The sequence below is a fragment of the Crocodylus porosus genome, unplaced genomic scaffold (assembly GCF_001723895.1).
Source record: "Crocodylus porosus isolate Cpor-Errol unplaced genomic scaffold, CroPor_comp1, whole genome shotgun sequence".
NCBI lineage: Eukaryota > Metazoa > Chordata > Crocodylia > Crocodylidae > Crocodylus > Crocodylus porosus.
The window spans coordinates 2,703,730-2,720,094 of record NW_017728925.1 but is presented as its reverse complement, the minus strand read 5'-3'; positions in this window follow the sequence as shown (position 1 = coordinate 2,720,094).

Here is a 16,365-nt window from a genome sequence, read left to right as displayed (position 1 = left end):
GAAGCTAATGGCCATGATCCCAAAGAGCTAACTGTATTGGCCAAAATTAGGCATAACATGAATGTGTGCTGGACTGCTTCCAAGCAGCCAGTCACCAGCTAAGTATCTCTTTGCCGAATGAGGTAAAACTGCTTAAGGATGATCTAGTCTAAAGCTTCTCCACTGGAAGATGCCATTTTGGGAACATTAAAATATTTTTCAGGACCTTATCAATTTTTGTCAGAAATTTCAATAGAAACTTACAGAAGTGGTTCATTCAGGTAAGGTGAAGCTATTCATTTCCATGTGTTTTGTCAGTTTTTACATCATATAATAGTTAAAGAACAAACAGTATTCTCATAACAGTTTCCCCATCAGGGCAAAACATTACAATAAAATGGAAAAGAAATATCTCAGGAGTTTTTTTTAAAAAGGGAACTTTCTAATTTGTGATCTGAGCTTTGCGAAGGCCACGAATCCCACTCATGGACAACTCTTTTGCTATCACCTCTTGGTGCCCCAGTCAACAGCAGTTGTAAAATGGTCTTCCAGGCCCAGATATGCCAAGAAGCCTATTTTACTGTGTGCCTAACAGTATGGACAAGCATACCTTCTAGCTGCTTTAAAAGGGGAGGACAGCTGCTGCTCAGGAGCCTGTATTTGCTGTGACAACCTGTTGTGTCCACACCATCCTGTAGTGATGCAAATTACCTAATCACTCTAATTTTAAAGTAAACAGAGAGTTAAGGTTGCGGTGGTTTTGCTACACTTATATCACTACAGTACCATGCAGATGTAACACATCATAACAGCTTATATTAATATCCTTTGGCATCAGGGCAATTGGTCCATCTGTCACCAATCAGGAGACCCCGACAAATGCAGAGCATGACTGATTTGAAATGCACACATGTTGTGAAGGTTAGGAATGATCCCCATGAAAGAGAGCTTTGCTCCCTGTTGATTTGGCTGCTGGGTGGCCTTGGGCAGTTGAACCAACTGATAGGGGTTAAAGCAAATGACCTTTTGAGGTCCTTCCAACCTAGTGATTCTAAGTTGCATCAAACTAGATCTTCACACGTAGAAGTTACAAGCCAAAATGCCTCTGAGAATCTGTTCTTAAGTGTAAACCCATTGAAGGCAGTGGGAGTCAGATGCTGAAATCCCTTTGAGGATCTTAGTCTTTCCTCTCCCCTGCCTCTATTTCCCACCAGCACAATGCTTATGCCCTTTTTATTGAGTGTTTTGCACTCTACTGATTAAACTTCCCTGCATACCTTTCTGAATTGATTCAGTTTACTAGCAGCCTATTTAATATACAGATCAGATTCCTGACTGCAGCACTGGAGATCAATAAGCTGTTTTACATGCCTCTAATTCAATCAGTACTTTAGAAGGTCCATTTAAAAAAAAAGTGTCTCTTGAGAGATTCACGGCCACCATAGAAAGCGTTGCAGAGATTTCCAAAGATGGTGGCAGAATACAAGAAACACTGCCAGTAATAAGCCTGATCCCACTCCACTCAAAAGGGAAGAGTAGTCCAAATGAAGATTCTGTATCAAGATTCAAATCTTTTCATGTTTTATGTTCAGATTCAGGCCCCTGTGGCTTTAACTTGCTGTAAATGTTTGGACTTAGGGATCCTCAAAGTAAATATTGGTGTTAACTTTCCACTGGTTAATATTTACTTCTTGAGTCAATAAATCTTCATGTTCCCTTTAACAGAAATCTGTAATTGCTTAAACAACAAAGATGCTATTTTCCAACAAATAGTCTATTAATAGAAATGTACAGACAATAGTAAATTATAATCTAAATAGGCAGAATTGTTTCCCATTAGAGTAACTTTGCATGAAGCTTCGGTTCTTTTTTTTTTTCACTTCCTTTGCCAAATTTGCCTTCTGTGATACATGCAGAGGTCACTTCATCAAGATTAGCGTGGCATCAAGCAAGGCCATAAATCTGACTTGGTGGGGGGAGCTTACACAACTTCCTTTCAAGTGTAGTAATTGGAATGGCAGATTGATTAAGCAGTGTATGGGTTTTTTTCATCCTAATGGACATGTATCTATGTGAGTCTGCGCTTAAAGTAAATGCATTAGCTACTACATCACCTCTAAGCTGAGGGAGCTACCCTCTATATTGAAGATGGTTCAATCAGGTTTTGTTAATATGTGCATTCCCACCAGCAGTCAACATGTTGAAACAGAGAACTTCCTGAATTACTTTCCCCTTCCAGATGACCTAACTCTAGTCACTCTTCCTAAAATGTGATAGCAAGTAGGACCTGCACATGAAATTGTGGCATAACATAATTGCCCATCCCTGATTTAAGGTAACGTTGTTCTTTATTGCAGTGCCTGCTAGGTGGCAGCACTTCTGTAAAGTACACAGATTTTATCTAACCACTGTAGCTTTCTCTAAGATGCACACAGCATGAAGCAATCAGGTTACTTCAATTGAAACCCCTCCCTTTACAAAACCAGTCCTAAGACCTCTTAGCCCCAGAATTTAATTCTCAAAATGTTTGCTTAGCTCTTGAATACATTTATTATTTTAAAAGATTGACATAGACATAGACAAGGGCAGCAAGTCAAAACTGTATGGTTTGAGTTCCAAATCGTTTCTTTATCTTGTTTCACAGAGAAGAGGTGGTGACTATGCACTATCTATACTTTGGAAAAACAAAGGAAGTTTCATTAAAACACACTGCCGTCAGCTGTCAATTTGCTTAAACAGCCAGCTGAACATAGTGGCTTCCCATGCTGTCATGAACTCCGACCTTGCAACTGCTAGTTTATAAGAATGTTTCTCTAATACCTGAAACCATCCTCAGAAGTCATTTCCAGCCAGTGAGAGCATACAGAAATTTGCTACGGCTCTAAACTGGAACTACAAATATGAAACCACAGCACTGCAGTGTGTCAGTGTTTTTCTAAACTTGTTTTTGCAACCATTGAAATGGCAGCTGGAATTATTGAGTGAGTAAAATATTGTGTTCAAGTATTAATGAACATGCCTTTGTATGGATTTGAATCCCACTGATGTTATTTTTGCTCCTGTTCAGCACAGCAGCTTAGTAAGGCTGCCACTATACATGGCCAGCATTTTGGATAAATAAAGCATGCGTCTCTAGGACATCACCATAGGCAATTGGATTGCTTGTATAAATGACAAGAACTGTGATTTTTTTTCAACAACAGGCTGTTCATACAGTGCCAGGAAGATTTGAACTCATGGCCTTTCACTTATGAAGCCAATATACTAAGCCTTCAGCTATGAAAACTCATAAAATAAGACTTTTTTTTATCATGTCCAGATACTAGTCATATTTCTTCAAACAGCCTGGCATGAGTCAAGCAAGGATTGCTTGACTGGATCATTGGAGAGCACCCAAGGGTTTAATAATCTCTTTCACGGGAGTGGAATGTAACAAGTAGAAGATTCCATTGCCTGTGTGCGGTTGAATTTTGCTTCTAATAGAGTCCTTGTCTTTGCATTGCCAGCCAAGTGAAAGAAGTATTCTTAGTTTTCTCTCTATTTGATTTTTTTAATAAAACAAGATTTCATTTTTAAAAGCTGCTTTGTCCCATGCAACCAAGCTGCTTCACTAGGCAATGTGAATGCTAAACTTTCTCAAGAGGTGGCGTCTGCTACCCCACCAGGGGTTGACTTTACAGGCCTTGCACTGCACAAATCTTAACTGATGGATGGTTTTGTGGTGATGTTAGTTACACATGGGGTGGATCCAGAAGGAGTACTGTGGCCACAGTGCACTCCGTACCCACTTTGCCTTCGTAGCACATGAACTTTCCATGCAGGATCTAGCCCAAGCTTCTGCTTTTGGACAGCTCCAAAGCCCCAGTGATAGTGCTGCTGCTGCCGCTTTTTCCCTTCTTTCGCCTCCTGCTGAATTTGGTGGGGAGAAGAAAGGCAAACAGCAGCAGCGTTCACCTCCTGGGCTCCAGAGGCAAGTGAAAGCAGGGTCTTTGGACAAACCCCACCCTGCTCATGCCCACACTGACCAAACAGTGAGCTCAGAGCTCATTGCACATGTGTGGCACAGCCAAAGTGGGAGGTCCCACCACTCATCTCATTTCTGAACCCACCACATCATGCAGAGGTGCCAATCACAATAAAGATAATTATCATGAGATGCCCATTCAACAAACCAGCACTGTCACTGGAAAGCTCCCCAGGAGATTCTCATTCATTTTCAATGTTTTCCCCTTCACCCCTGGAAAGCTCTTAGAGCAGGAAACAGGATCAGCCTCTTCCACCTCATGCTTCCACCCAGAGGAAATAATCACTCTACTCTCCTGCAGATATATTCGTCAGTTGGCGAATGCAGACAACCAATGCAGAGGAAGCCTGTTCTATAACAGCCTTTCATGTTCTCTTAATCCGTTCTGGCTCTTCATTTCTGTGGCCCAACAGTTCTTATCCCAGCCTGCTCCCTTCAGGCTTAGAGAACCATGAACTTCTTGGTCTGGGTGAATCCACATACCACTTGGGCACAGGGCAGGTAACCTGATAGTCTGGCAGAATGTTTAGGTGTTATTAAATGTTTGAGTAATCTTCCTAACACCATGCTCATGATGTGCCCCTGTTTTGCCTGTCAGACTATGTTTCTTTTCTCATATGGTAAGAACCACATTGTTGAGCCCACTGGACACATCTTCATGTACAATTATGGCATCTGAATAAACTGTGGAGCTTATTGCTCCAGAGTTAATTGCTCCCAGGCATGCAGTTTACTCAGGCAGAGCACATGGAGCCCAGGTGAAACAGCCCAAGCTGTCACAGGGACCCAGGGGTCAGCCTGCAATCCCAGGACTGCTAGCCATAGCTCAACATACTGTAGAGGGGCTGGCTGGGGCATGAGGAAACTTCAGCCTAGGGCTAGCTGGCAGGCAGCCCCCATACTGAAGCACCCTCGTGCCCCAGCCAGCTGGGCAGTGTCTTCGTGTGCACTACTGAAGAGTTTTTTACTCTGCAACAGAATAGTACTTGCATTTAAAAGTACTTACAAGTAGTATTTACAAGATAGTATTTACAAGTACTGTGCTGCTGTGGTGTAAATTAATTCACTCCAGCCTCATAGGGGTGTGCATTTAGACACCAAGATGTTTACTGTGCAGCTAATTAGTCAACTATGCAGGAAACCTCTTATGTAGTTGTGCCCAGTGAGTGTTTTTATTTCTTGTAACTAACAGCTCTTTTCCTCTTGCATCTACTAAGCATCTTTACTTTCTGGGGTATAAACAAAGTGAATGTCCACGTCTCTTGTGTTTTGAAAACAGGCCTGTGGGAAAGATGAAAATAATTAGGGCCAAAATAGAAACACCTGAACAGACACTTCAAGGGTAAGGGGCAAAGGGCACTTAAGCCTTGAAGCTGGGAGATTTACAAAATGCAGCTGGGTGAATAACACTTAAAGCAGATCCTAAGCAAAATAACGTTGTCTGGTGCTGATAGTTCTTAGGACACTCCCTGCAAATTCAGGTTCCGGGCACTGAAGCAGCTTCCTAAAGCATATGCAGTCATATGCTGCACTGAAGTCTGTGCTGAAGACCTGCAGCTGTGGAATTCAGAGTCTGCTACTGATGCATTTGTAGATGATGGAGCCATGGTGTTTCAGCGTTCCAGGTTTTGTCGTGAATATATGTTTCTCTCTCCTGGGCCAACAAACTTGACATCTGAGAGGTATGCGTCCCTGCTGCATCCAGACTGCGGCCCTGTGCACAACAGAGCAGGTGCTGAGCATCTGCACTTGGATATTACTCAGAAGAGGCAAGCCCTAGGACCGTGACGCTCATAAGAAGTCTGTCACACTCATCCAGATGATGCCACCTGTCATCTGTGTACAGAATGACTGTGCAGCCACGATAACGCTGAAGAAGGAAACGCTTGTCTACATGGGGAAATTGCACTCCTGTAATTATATTAGGATAGGTATATTAGAGTAATTCCCTGTGTGGATGCTCTTATGCCAGTATGAGCGGCTTTTTCTCACGTAGCTTAGGTTACTTATATTAAAAGGTGATCTCATCTGTGAATAGGAACATCCACATAGGAAATTACACTGATACGACTACAACTGTTTAACTTCACTACTGTAATTCTGCTGATAGAATTCCCTTGGTAGACAAGTCCTGACTCTATCCATGGGTCAATCTCTTCAACAGCCACAATTACCATAAAGCCATCATACAGACGCCCAAAGGCTGTATTCATCAATAGTGCTTGCATCTAGGAGAGCCCTGGGACTTTCTCCTGATTTTGTGGAATCTGTCAAATCACAGTGACTCACCTACTAATACACAGAGCTTTTGGAAACAATATTGCACAAAGCTGATGGAATTAATTGGAAGACTTAAAGCTCATCGAAGTTTTGGTTTAATTAGCTACCTGAATTAGTTTGTGAAAGAGGGTTAAAATTAGCACTATGTTTTTTATATCCCTTTCTCTCTATTTTTATAATGTATCTATCTCATGAGTCTTTTTAAACCAGCTCTTCCAAAGACTACAGGACTGTGGAAGGTCCTGGGACTGGTGAAATTCAGCCATTAATTTAATGGTCAGGTTCTCCATTTTGCTTGTGATCAGGGTGGAGATTTAAAATCACATTGTTCTCCCAGTATTTCACCCTGCCCAGCAGCTTTCCTTTCTGTTCCAGTATCCTTAGAGGCCTTTCTTCTCAGGTTTCTTTCTTTGGGCCTGCAAGGAACAGAAAAGCTATTAGGGATAAGAGCAGAGACCTGAACATAGGGCCCCCTTCCTTCTGTTGCTTGGTGTCATCATTGCTTTTGTTATGTAATAGATTGCTGGCATGGAAACCAGAATTCCATAGATCAGCAATGTGCTTGGAGATCTGGACTTTGCAGAGGTTATATGCTTCCTGGATACATTCATAAATGCAAGCAAGTAATGGCTGATAACCTAGAATTGTTGACCAATTGCTGACCAATGTTATAATCAACATGCCAAAAATAAAGATAACAGAAGTTAACACAACTGCAGATCGACCTAGAAAGACCAGTCTTGAGCACTACTAATGGCTTTACTTGCCTTGGCATTGCCTTCATGGATCTGATGACAATATAAGGACTCAAGCAGGGAACACAAGTATTGCTTCTCAGCAGCTCAGCCCAATATGGGCACCTAAGAATGTCAGCAACACCCTTTAGCTATAAACCTTTAGTAGCAATGTAATAAACCCAGTCCTGTAAGGGCTGGCATCCCAGAGGAACACAACTATCTGAGGAAGTTAAATACCTTCCATGTGGCTGGATAGCTGCGCTGAGCTCTAAGGGGAGGGCATGACTGCTTACAGTGGTGTGCAGAGTACTAGTGGGAATGTAGACTTAGCCTGGCCGTATTTTGACAATGCCAGATAACAGTCTCTGCAAACAGGCCTTGTCTTGGTAACCCAAAGGCAAAAGAAAGAGAGCTCTACCTCAGAGGGGTACAATAACTGAAGCAGCAACTTTGCAGATCAACAACCTGGGTAGCTTAAAGGAATTGACAAAGACCAAAAGTGGTGGGCAAACACTGCCTTCCTGCCTCATAGGCCTGCTAGGGCAAGAAATTGATTTGATTTGATTTGATTGGGTGGCCACAAACTCCTGGAAGACCATTTCAGGCTCAACATTATGAAAAACTTCTTCACAGTCAGGGTGTCCAGACTGGTGTAATAAGCTCCCTCCAGAGGTGGTGCAATCATCTACCCTGGAAATCTTCAAGAGGAGACTGGATGATCGCCTTGCTGGGGTCACCTGGCCCGAGTTGTCTTTCCTGCCTGGTGCAGGGGGCTGGACCCGATGATCTTCTGAGGTCCCTTCCAGGCCCTTACAATCTCTGAATCTATGTGTTTGTCAGGAAAGAATGGTCCTGCCTATGTCTTTTGGAAAAGCACTGTGTCCCTAAAGACTGGTGTGTCATACATCTTTTTCTAAGCAGCAGGTATTGATGGCAGTGAAATGTACCCAGAAATGCACAAGTGCTTTCAAGGAGCCATACCCCTTTCTGAGGCAAGGGGAGGGGAGAGGGCAATAACTGGGATATGTGCCGCATCACAGAGAAGGAAGCTCATTGCTTCAAATCTTTTCATGTTTTATGTACATTGCCCAGAATCATAATCCTGCAGAGCAGAACGTGCTTTCTGGCCTTGTGCCCCTGCTGTGGACTCTCCAGCACCAAACTGATAGTAATCTGGAACTGCAGCTGTCCAGAACACAATCACATCTGCTCTTCCCCTATCAAAGCAGCTCACATTCTGGTCTCCCTGTGGAGGAGGACCGGGGTGTACACAATTCCAAAAATGTGGCCTTCTGCATCCAAAAGTGCAGCTGAAACAGCAGATCCTCCTAGATCTGCACTCCCAGCACTCAGTGCTTATCTTGGGGGGCCTCAAGTGCTACTTCATAAGAAAACACTGGTCAGTGAATGCCTGAAATAGCCTGTGGTGTTTATACATTGTGTGCATCATCCATCCGTCCTCCTCATTACGCCCCATGTCACCTTCATCACACTGCTACCACTCACAAGGGTAGTAGTAGCCACTGGAGTTCTGCAGAGACAGAAACTAGTAGAAACTAGGTGAGTTCTTCTGGGATTTGATCCATGACCCAGAATCCTCAAGCAAATCTGCCACGGGAGACCAAGAGTTAAGATAAAAGGCAGAATCATTTAAGCCAAGGAAACCTCTGTGATTCTATCAGGCATGCTCTTGTGCCAGGTGAAGGGACTTTTCCACCGAATGAAGCAAAAGACCCATGCAAATAGTCTCCCTTTAACTGACTGCAGCTGTGTCTTTTTCCATAATCCATTGTGTTGTGAACGTACAATGGGCCAAGTGCAAACACGTCCAACACACATCTTCTTGCCCAGGAAGGCATCAGTCACTTTGTCAAATGGCCAGTGCAGTTAAACTTTCCAAAAGCAGTGCCAGCACTGCCAGAGGCTGTGGGGATGAAAGCAGCTTTCTTGCTTCCTCCTTCTGTCTTATAATTTCTCCTGTCTTTTGAGATGGGAAAATGTATAACCTGAATGAAGCGCTTTAGCACCCTCCAAATTTTTCCCATGCCTCAAGACTGACCTCAAAGGGTAATTTTAATTTTAAAATAGTTAAGGTTCCAGTATTTCTGATAGAATTACGTTGTCTTTTAGGGCCAGGACTGGCTTGGGTAGCTGAATGGAAACAGACAGTTGCTAATAGCAGGGGTGATTACTGACATCCAAACTCTGATCTAATTTCTTTGAGTATTAAACAAATGCAGCCAAGACAGTGGAGCTCAGAATCAGATCCAGCACAGCCCTGCTGATACTTGGCTTGCTTGGGTGGGAATGTGGTCACAGGCCTAGATTGGTAGTTAGGATCCTGGGCCCAAAGCTTACTAAGGGCATCTGAAACCTAAGGAACAGCAGGTACCGTGTGGATGGAGAAGCTGGCCTGTCATGGGAATGTCTCCCCTGCAGGCTTCAAACAAGGCCAAAATATACTTCTTTGCTGAGTGACTGAGAGCAGCTTGGGTACTGGCTCCATTAGCCATAGCTGTTTAACCCATGGGAGTGATATACCTACATGGCAAGTAGTTGGAAAGGCCTGTGAAACGAAAACGTTACAGTGGAATCCTTCTGCCAGATGCTGTTTGGCAGTCAAAAGAGCTGGGCTCATTTTAAAGAGGTTACTATTACCAACTTTCATGATACCAGCTCAAACCTACCCAGAAACCTGTGAATCTAAATTATACCAGCTGGGTGCTCATAATGAGCAAGACTTCCCCACTCACAAGCTAAGAGTCCCAAGCATTAACCAGACAGCACCTTATGAGAAGAAAGGGGAAAGCACTGTTAACAGGCATGAACTTGGGAAAACCTGGATGATAAGCCAAGGTGAAAGGGGTGGGACAACTAATAGCAACAGCCCTTGTTAATAATGGTGACCCAGCCTTCCTCCTACAGCTCTGAGTGGCATTATGAGATGACTGTCGCTGTCTTCCTCTCGTCATTATGTCCTGCTCACGTTCACTGTCCTAGCTCTGAGGAGTGCACAGTTCTTGCAGTTTGTGATGTTTCTGTTTCTGTTCCCAGCAGAAGCAACTCCTGTTGGGCAGAAGAGCCCTTACCAGCCTTCCTGTCTTGACTGTAGGCTGATCACACTTAATGCTGCAGTCCAGTTGTCCCTAGCACTGCTCTTTTATTGCTGCTTTAGCCACCACTTGTTAACATTGCTGCCCTGCCTCTGGTTGCTGTTTAAAAGCTTTTATAGAGAAAAATCAACCCCAAACTGAGCCCTTACCACTATGGGGAAACATTCTCAGAGAGATTCGTTTTCCATAAGACGATATCTGCTGCATGGAGGGCTCCAGCTAGATCCTTACCACAGTAAAGAAAATACTCCTAGACAGATTCTCCATTTCACCTGGCCCTGCCCCAAGCGGATTGCAGACTGCACGTGACCCCTACCCCCTGGCACAGTGAATATAATTCACTTCTCCACAAGCAAGAGAGAACTAAGTTAATTCCATGATTTTATAGTTCTGGACACCATGGAGGCCAGGGCTGTGAGAGGTCTTTAGGGCTATAGGTTGAAAATTCATCATTTAAAACCTGTTTACAATGTGTAGGGATAGAAGGTACAAGAGTCAAAGAGTTTAAAGCCAAAGAAGGACACTGCCTGCAGCAAGTGTTAGAGAAGGAGACTGCTTCCACACTTGTTAGCCTGGCCTAGTATTATCCTGGACTCCCTTGAAGCTTTTTCTCTGCCCTATGCTGGCATGGAGTCATCACTTGGTGCTGGTAGCATCACCAGCTGCTGTCATAGAAATAAGTGTGATGTCAGGAAGTTAGAATTGTGACTCAGATGCAAGGTTTAATGAAAGAGGAAGCTGCGATACTGAGGCCCGAGTCTCTGAGTGTATATTCTCACTGTTTTGCTGCCTGGACAGGGGGTGTCCAGTGCATGGGGGTGTCACTTTGCAGAGTGGCCAGTGCAGTGCACAGAGGCAGGAGAAACAAAGGCTCATTCTTCTCCAAACAGCCATTAATCATGCTCCACTGAGAGCAGGGGCTCCCAGTGCCTCCTTGAAATGTTTGCCTTTCTGCAGCAAACCCACTGATCATCAGTGACTGCAGAAACAAACAAACCGGCTATTCCCAAAGCGCTTTAATTATGGGGAGTGTGCCAAAGCCTGGGAGCTGAATGCAGACCACATGGCTGATGGAATGGAGAAACACCAAGAGGAGACCATCAGGGACAGACAGCAGAGTGGGTAAATGTATCATAAGCTCTTCAGGGGGTCCCCGGAGCACATCTCCGTGATGCAGAGGCCAAAGGCAAGATTAAGTTTCTTCCCATTCAAGAGCTGAGTAAGCTGTCTCCATAGATATCCCAGCCAGTGCTCAGGCACAAAACAGCAGAACATAACCTGCCTGTCCCCTAGAAATCTCACAAGAGTCATGTAAATAAATGTTCCAGCAGCATTGCTACAAGGGCTTAGAGCGGCTGGAATCCTTCGCCAGAGCCTGTGTAAGGAGAGAGGCAGAAGGATGGGAAGTGTGTTATATATTATACAGCAATCCTTCCTAATGCTGGAAGATCCACCATCCTTTCACTCAGCCAGACCACAGTGGAAATGCTGATTCATTAAAGAAGTTTGCTCTCCAGTGATGGCAGCAGTAGGCAAACCTCTCTTCCTGATCTGAATAACACCTCAACCAGACTCCACATACAATGTCATTGGACCGAGCAGGCCTCATCTCAGTCTTCCAGACCAAATTAGGCCAAGTAAATATAGCACAGTACCCTGTTGTTTCAAATGCCATTGTGACTGCTGAAATACTGACATATGAAGCCTGTCTTGCCCAGTGTCCAGTGTTCACAAGGGGCAGTCTGCACATAAGAAGATGCAGTGGCATCAAGTCAGTGCAGTAGAAGCCTGACTATTATTACTGACCTTTTGGTAGATTTCTTTAATTGGGCTTTCTGGTATAGTTTCACTGTTCTCCATTAACACTGACCTGCAAAGGTATTTAAAAAACTGCAGTTATTTATTTTAATTATTACTTTGTTCCGCTCTGCAAGGAAATCCATTGAAGGGTTTAGTTTGGGATTTGTAGTTATTTTTCCTGGTTTTTTATCATCCAAAATTATGTCTCACCTCCTCTGTTTATTGAAACATTTGTGGTGACAACACAGATAGCATGATTATGATGTCACAGAGGCCAGCCTTATAACTCAAGACGAAGGGCAGGAGGTTGGTTAGGATATTTAAATGTATGTAAGTGGAACACTTGTCACACTGGCAGAAGAAAAGCTCTTTTGTGGAAGAGGGAAGACCTGTCAGTGAAAGGTATAAGGGGTGCCCAGTCCCACCTGGCCCTCCCACTGCAACCAGGGGAGACCTCCAGCAAAACAGGAGAGGCAAGACCTGACCTTTCTGAGGTAACAGACTGGTTTCCCCTCCCCAGTATCCCTTCCCCCTGTTCTTAAGGCCCTCTGCAAAGGCCAGTGTCTACCAGGGTGCCTGGTTTTATCCACTTCCATGGAAAATTGCTGAACCCTTTGTGAACTATAGCCATGAATGTCATTTCCCATAATGCCTCCCCAGTGAGAATCAGTCACCCCCTCTCCCCCCTCTGCTCCTTACAATAACCTTCCAGTTCTACCTGTATGTCCTTTATCTGCCCTTTCCCAATGGATCTCTCTGATCCTTTGTTCATCCCATGAGCTGAGATTTCTTTATCTCCAAGATGCTGGATACTTCTGCCCTATACATCCACTGGGCCCATCAAGTGTCTACCAGGGATGGCAGGATGCCCACTATAAATGAGCCAGAACAAGTGGAAGTAGTGAATTTTGCTCACCCAGGATTAGAGAGGTAGACTTAGTTTGCAGTTGTGATTTCCCTGCTAGCAGTTCCCCTCTAGTCACAGCTTAATGCAGCATATCAAAGCCAAAGTGATCCGCATTCCCAGAGGTTCCTAGAGATGATTTTATCACAACCTGTAGGTGCCTGTCATAGGTTGCATGCATAGGGTTTTGTCTGGCAGGCAGGATGGGCAGGCACCAACGCAGGGCCAGGAGAGACTGAATAAAAGGCGCTGGAGTTTGGCAAGGGTGAAACATGGCTGTTGAGAGTGAATGCCTGACCTTTAAGGATGCCAGTTCTGTGCAGGGATGATTCACAGCTCTGGGGGGCTCTCAGGCAGGGCCTGGACAAAGATCACTGCTCTCCTTCCCAAGCGCCTGTGGAGAGAAACCTCTTTACTGACCACTCAAAACAATATGCTTCATGTCATTCTTTGCTAATTAAGGGCACAGCCAAGGACCCTGGACCAGACTCCCCTGCTGCTTCTTGTTCAAAGTCACTGGCCTTCTAACGACTGGCTCTGAGCTTGGGTGGGACATACTCCTCTTCCCTCTGTTGCATGTGATTGTCAACAAGCCCTCATTCAGGCATTAAATGAGCCTCCCAAAAGGATGAGCATCAGCCCCACGCAGCATCTGTGTGTGGCCCAGAGGAATGCCCTGTGCTGCAGCCACTGGTAAGAAGCCTGCTCAGTAAGTCTGTGCAAAGTGGCTAGTATTTGCTTCAGATTTGGATTCGGCCGATTCGGGGGACAGTGATTCAATTTGGTGATTCAAATCACTGTCCCAAACCGATTTGTCCGAATCCAATTCGGAGGTTCAGCTGCTGCCGAATCAGCTGAATCTCCAAATCACACAGGCCCATCCCCTGCCCGCTCTCCCAGCCTGGCAATGGGTGCCCCGCCCGTCCCAACTTCCAGCTCTTTGAAAAAAAAAGCCCCAACTCAGTGGGTGCTGCCAGGCAGCAGGGCGATCCCCACTGGCCCCCACTGCCCTGCACTGTGTGGAGGGCTCTGTCACAACCACCCAGACCCACCCCCCCCTGCTGTCCCAGCCCCCATGGCTGCCCTGCCTGCCCCAGCTCCATCCCTTTAAAAAAAAAAAAAAGCCCAAACTCATCAGCTGCTGCCCAGTGGGGGAGTGATCCCCACTGCCCCATGCTATGTAGGGGGGCTCTGCCATGAGCCAGAAGCCCCAACAGCTGCTGCAGCCGCTGGTGAGTGTGGGGCCTTTTTTTTTTTAAGAGCCGGGAGCTGGGGCAGGCAGGGCAGCCATGGGGGGAGGGGGGAGAAGCTGGGAGAATGGGACAGGATCAGGGGGCTCATGACAGAGCCATCCACACAGCATGGAGCAGTGGCGGGGGCAGCAGGGATTGCCCTCCCCCCCCGCTGGGCAGCAGCCAGCATGTAAGAACTTTTTTTCTAAAGGGCCGAGAGCTGGGGCAGGCAGGGCAGCCATGGGGATGGGGGTGGGGGTGGGCTAGGGGAGTGGGTGGGGGTTGGGGAGAGCCCACAGGGGATGGGGCCTGGCAGTGGTCCCCCCATAGTCCTCTCCCCCCTCCCCCGTCTGGTGGACTGGTGACCACAGGTATAGTTGGCAGGATGTCCTGCTTCAGCGGGGGAACAAATCCAGGCAGGTCTCTGTGTAAGTACCATACCAGGGTTCAGAGCTAGGAGGTGGCCATGCTGGGAAGCAGGAAGAACTCCTCCAGGAACTCAAGTCCATCATAAATCTCACCATCTCCCACTCACCATGCTAGGCTCACTTCTCCAAGCAGTTTCATATAAATCTAGGACAGGATAGAGGTAGAAAACTAAGTCCCAAGACTGTCCTAAACACACCTCTTCACTGTATTCACAAACTCCCCTCCCATGTGACAGAAGATGTCAGAGTGACTAGGATGGTTCGAGTTCATTTATAGAATATACTAGGACAGGACAATGCCTGGAACTGCACTGCCTGCTGGAGCCTGCAGCTCCTGGAGGTGGCATCTTCATATTATGGGCAGGGATGGCTATAAGCCCCTTTAGAAAAGGTGATGGGCAGTACTGTCTTGTGTGATGGTGATACAGACTGCTCACACAGGGCTTCTCTCCTAGCACGCCATTGAGGCCCTTTCCTCCCTGCTTTCCCAGTTGAAGTTGCACAGCTGGACACCCCAGCCACACCAGTCCTAGCAAGTGCTGGGGAGGAGGGGAAGACCCCTGCATGTCCTGTAGAGATGCCTGTGATGACTTCAACCCAGGAGAGCAGTTGCCAGGGGGGAGCTGCATGGGAGCTGGCCTCTCCCACCAGGGCTAAAGGATCTAGAGCCACTGCTTCTCTGTGGGCTATTTGTTTAGGCTATTTTACAGGCTCCTTTTCAGCAAAGCTAATGAGGAACTCTGCTGAAGTAAGAAGAAGAGGCAGCTGTAAAATCTTTATAATCTTCTCAGCAGAGAGAGGTGTCTGGGGGCTTGCACTCCCACTGGGCTTCCAAGGGAAAACATCAGGGAAAACGGGAGACTAACAGTAAATTACTGGGGTGGGCCAGGCTGTCAATCAGGAGGACAGGTTGTAATCAAGGCACTAGGCTTTCTTTGGGGTTGCTGCTGTAGAGCAAGAAACAACACTGCATGAGAAGCTGATCAAAAATCTCCTCTTGCAGCCCTCCTCCCAGTTGGTATGAGCATAGCCAGGTTATTTTCCATCTCTTTCCTTCCCTCCTCCCCCAGCCCGCAGGCTGGACTCTGCAGTAAGTCAGACTCTCTACCAGACCATTTATAGGCTTGGCTGCATTCTCCTTGGGGAGTTATATTCTATTTACTCCACACTTCCCTTAATTTTCAGTTGCATATGGTCTGGTTTCTTGGCCCCCCGCCCCCCATGTATTCCTTATTCCAGAAATGGGTGTACGTCAGTGCTGGGTCCTCACTTAGAGCTGAGTGGTGAACTGCTTCTATTCTGCACTTGGACCATCTCAAATACATTTTTATTTAAAGTGTTATACCCAAGCAAGGTATTATGATTATTATGTATCAAGAGTCTGGGCCTGAAACAGAGGGCGTCCCTTTGTGTTAGGAATCTGAAGCCTGCTCTTCACAGCTTGCACTCTAGTTTGAGGGGGTGATTTCATAGATTTCATAGACATTAGGGCTGGAAGGGACCTTGGAAGATCATTGAGTCCAGCCCCCCACCCAAAGGGCAGAACAGCTGGGGTCATAGGTTCCCAGCAAGATAAGCATCCAATTTGCTCTTGAAGGTGTTCAGTGTAGGTGCTTGAACCAATGGCAAGCTGTTCCAGACCTTGGGGGCTCGGACAGTAAAGAAATTCTTCCTTATGTCCAGCCAGAAACGGTCTTGTAGTAGTTTATGACTGTTCAACCTCGTCATCCCTTGGGGCGCTCTGGTGAACAAATGTTCCCCCACACGCTGGTGGTCAACCCGATAAACTTGTAGGTGGCTATCAGATCACCCCTGAGCCTGCGCTTTTCCAGGCTAAAGAGTCCCATGTCTCTCAGCCTGTCATCGTA